This window comes from Erythrolamprus reginae, chromosome 2, assembly GCF_031021105.1.
Source record: "Erythrolamprus reginae isolate rEryReg1 chromosome 2, rEryReg1.hap1, whole genome shotgun sequence".
Taxonomy (NCBI): Eukaryota; Metazoa; Chordata; class Lepidosauria; order Squamata; family Dipsadidae; genus Erythrolamprus; species Erythrolamprus reginae.
In genome coordinates, this window is record NC_091951.1 from 321,073,666 (window position 1) to 321,078,206 (window position 4,541).

General features: G+C 36.5%; 1 long non-coding RNA gene across 2 annotated transcripts; it reads left to right on the top strand.

Annotated features, from left to right (window-relative positions):
* Window positions 1–653: 653 nt before the first annotated feature.
* Window positions 654–4,135, top strand: LOC139159016 (uncharacterized). 2 transcript variants are annotated; one of them, XR_011557792.1, is made up of 4 exons: window positions 654–727; window positions 876–965; window positions 2,401–2,494; window positions 3,846–4,135. It is a non-coding gene; the product is annotated as an uncharacterized lncRNA (long non-coding RNA). The 2 variants fall into 2 exon arrangements; XR_011557793.1 differs by lacking the exon at window positions 2,401–2,494.
* The last annotated feature ends 406 nt before the right edge of the window (window positions 4,136–4,541 follow it).

The following is a 4,541-nucleotide window of genomic DNA, read 5'->3' on the forward strand; positions in this document are numbered from 1 at the left end:
TTACAATTTAGACCAAATTTTTAATCAAGAAACCCCTCCCCCCATCAATGGTGTCCCACTTTACCAATGTTAAACTCTGGTCACCTTAAAATATTAGCATGGGAATTTGCAAACTTGGTCTACTTTAAAATAGTAATATCAGGACTTGATACACACTTATTACTATAACTAAGGGCTTAGCAGTGAGGCAGCACATTCCATGTTGGCATAGTTTTCTGATTGTTCAAGAAACCACTCCAATGCACACTCCATTGGATCACAACTCCAGTGGTGCTATCTGATTATGCCCTTTGCACCAGTGACTGTTTGGTAATAAAAACAAAGTGAAATCCTGCGTATTCATTATCTACAAATGTATCCAGTCTTGACCTTGATACATGAGCAAATCAATATGTTCATCTTCTGGTAGAAGTAGTAGATTTTTATTGATTTGTCAAAAGACCATCTCAAAATTAAAAAAACAAAACCACAATGCCACATCAACAACAGTTAAGACAGAATAGGTACAAGTGTTTCACCATGTTAAAATATGTTTAATTAAGTTCACATCCTTTGTAAATGATCTATCCTAGAAAATTATCTCTCACTTGGGCAGGCATACTACAAACTTGACAATGGCTAACAAGACGTACCTTTACCTCCTGAAGGAAATAAGACAATCTAAGATGAAGGCCATAGGGAGCTGTTCTAATTAGTAATGGAACTAGATACTGGATCCTCACAAAATGTACTGTATAAATGACAATCAAATAACATATGATGTCTTCTACGGTATAGCTGGTAGTATATATGAACTACCATGCCTGATATATTATTTGTTTGTTTGTTTATTGCATTTATATGCCGCTCATTCCAAAATGGATATTATTTTCTAGAATCACCTGCGTCCACCATGGAGCCTAACAGTTCAAAGCTTACCCTGGTAAAGACCATTCCTGGCGCTGTGGACAGGCCCATAGCCATAGGTAAGTATTTTTTCTTTTGTCAATGTTCTTTTGTTCTTGGCTGACCATTTTAGGAATTTAGGAATCATAAAGTATAATGGATATCATTGAATACTGATATCTAAGACTCTCTGCTTGAATAATTCTTTGTCCTGTTGTTGAATCCAAAATAAATATGATAGACCATATAGTACCACAGTTTATCCTTTGGAAGACAGAAGTTCTATATATAGATTTATTTTGGTCACTTTGCTGTGATAAATACTCAATATTAAATATTGAAATTTATCTTAGTGCATCATCATTTGTTCAGTGTTTTGAAGTTGGGACAAAAAAAAATCACACTGGATCTCTCTCTTGATATGTAATTAATTTATTATTTGCTTTGATGATATCACATCGACGTGCCTTGGTGATTTTCTTGGGAACTAATATTAAACTGGAATGTACCAAAGAGCATTACATTTGTTATTCTGCTTTGCACCATGAACTCATTTTAAAAACCGATGGGGAGGAGGGATTTTTTACATAGCTTTGTCTTTATAACTCCCTTGCCATTGTTTGTATGGGGTGGACTTGTCGATATTTATCACAAACAACATTTAGCTTTAATTCTTTTGCTCTTTAGACTCACAAACCTCCCATTATTTCATACTGAACTACCCCCACCTTCAAATTAGCTGGAACATTATTTCTCTTAAAGCTAACAGCCTACATAAACTATTCCTCCTTGATAAAGTTTAACAGGGAAGCAAAGACAATTAATATATATTTTTAAAACCAACATGCTAGGTCTACATTATTTATGCCTCTAATTATCTCTTTCTAGTGGGTATTTTAGTCCCTGTCTAGTCCGAACATTAATTATTTTCATAACTATAGCAAAAGTTAAATAATAAGCACTCAGGGCTACAGTACTATTGTAAAGCTGCTGCTTAAATGAACACATAAATTTTATTAATGGATGCTTTATACAACCCCATACATTATAAATCAAACAAGGAGCCAATTTCCATCTTTTAAGGGTGCTGTGGAAAAGCTGTAAGATTATTGAGGGTAATTTTTATTAAGTTTAAAATTCTTCTCCTTTTCCCCCCCCTCCCTAGTAACAAGACTGTTACGAGAATAATTTAATCTGGTTTGTCACGAAGCACCTCAGCTAGTTAAATAAGTTAATAAATGACTATGCATTAATCAAAGTGACAAAGCCATGAGGAGCAAGGGCTGGGAGAGGATTCTGGTGATAGTACTAATTAGTATTTAATTAGAAACTCTATGTGTGTGTGTGTACACACACACACATATTTATGCAAATTGCTCTAAAACCGTGGCAGAGTTAAATTTTTAAAGAAACATCTCATTTTAATTAATCTATTGTGCATAATGGGATTCAGCACATCATAAAAGTGTGCAGAGATCATAACAACTTTCCATTCTTCTATTCTTCTATTTTTAGGGCTCATTATTCTAACTGAACTTTGAGCGGACTGACTAGAAGGCAGAGGGATATTTCTTAAGCTATCTGATGAGGTTGATAAAATGTTTAAAAGGTATAATTTGGAATAAACAGTTGATATTATTGTTTCCCTCTTTAAAACACTAATTTGTCAAAAACAACCTAGGCCAGTGTTTTTCAACCATTGTGCCGCGGCACACTAGTGTGCCGCGAGACATGGTCAGGTGTGCCGCGAAGCTCAGAGAGAAAGAAAGCAAGAGAGAGGGAAAGAGAGAAAGAAAGCAAGAGTGAGAGAAAAAAAGAGAAAGAGCGAAAGAGAGAGAAAGAGAACAAGAGAGAGAGAAAGAAGGCAAGAGAGAAAGAGAACAAAAGAAAGAGAAAGAGAGAGAGAGAGAGAAAGAGGGAGGGAAGGAGGGAGAGAAAGACATAGAGGGAGGTAGGGAGGGAGAGAGAAAGAGCAAAAAAGAGAGTGAGGGAGGAAGAGAAAGAAAGAGGGATGGAGAGAGAAAGAAAGAGGAAGGAAGGGAGAGAAAGAGGGAGGGAGAAAGAAATAGAGCGAAGGGGAGGAAGAGAGAGAGAATTTTTTTGTCCAAACTTTTTTTAGCCCCCCCCCCCCCCAGCTCAATGTGCCCCAGGGTTTCGTAAATGTAAAAAATGTGCCGCGGCTCAAAAAAGGTTGAAAATCACTGACCTAGGCTGTTTAACTTCCAGACAGGGCAATGTTTTCCTCCCAGGTAGCAGAGTGACATTGGCTACCTACTAAATATTGTATTGGCAGTTCACACTGTCATTTTTTCTAATGAAGGTCCATTTTATCTTTATACTCAGGAAGGTGCCCATTGTTAACAGGGCAATTTCTGATAGCCAAAGAGATAATACATCATTCTGTTATATGTTTCAGAATGCTCTCTCTCAGCAATACAAGCTATTTTCAGGCCTTGTTACTGGCTGCATTTATACATGGAAAGGTTAGCCACAATAAAACTGCTTTTTTCTATTCAACAGTCTATCTCTGTCACTGCTCATTTATGTGCGAACATGACAGATTGAAACCAGCATTATCCACTACTGACAAGTGTCAGGCCTATGGTTCAATCAGCATCTTCCTTAAGTTAATGCCAAGAGCCTGGCGTTTGAAATAGTCAGACAAAAAGAGAAGAGAGACAATCAGGGTCAAATTGATCCAATTCGCTGCATATAAAAGGGATTCTCCCCGATAACAAAGAGCTTTTTATTGCTCTCCAAACACATTAGATCTTAAACAGGGACATGGCCATCCATAAAATCTGGGAGCAACACAAGGAGAGCATTTTAAGGTCATTTCAGAAGAAATGTTCTCCTTGGGTTTTTATTCCATTTGTCTGTTTCTTTGTTGGTTGCTCTCTGTAGTTTCAACTTTACATGTGGAAGAGAATGGCATCTGAAATATTCACTTATGTTTATAGATAATTGCAGGAAGACAGCCAAAAGTGCCATCTTCACAACAACTTAACTGGACCCTAAATGAACGTTCAACTGAACCCATATACTCAACCCTTTACAATGCTGTTACTAATCTAGGGCTCAAACAGCTAGTAACAAGCAATACTAGACTTAGCAATTGTCTCGATCTCATCTTCTGCAACAGTTTACATTCAATTTATGGACTACAAACAATAGAGCCCTTTTCCAGAAGTGACCATAGCATTGACTTTTGTCTCAATATACTTCCTTGCAAAAATGACCACAATAAAAGTATAACCAATTACAATTTTTTAAAAGCCAATTATGATCTGACTTCTCATCTCTTGATTGGCAAGCATTATTTTCTGACTGTAATACTGCTGAAGACTATTTCAATATGGGAAGTGCCATATCAAATCCTACTCCTGTCAACAATGGTGTCCCTTAAGGCAGTGTTCTAGGATCAACAGTCTTCATACTCTACATAAATAATCTTTGTGATCATATTATAAGCAACTGTGTTCTCTTTGCTGATATGTTAAACTATTTAACATCACCAACAATGCTGCTATCCTTCAAAAAGACCTTGATCATGTAGCAGAATGGTCAAACAACTGGCAATTTCAAATATCAACCAATAAAAGCTCTGTCTTACTCATTGGCAAAAAGAATCAGAACACAAAATACAAAGTTGGAGG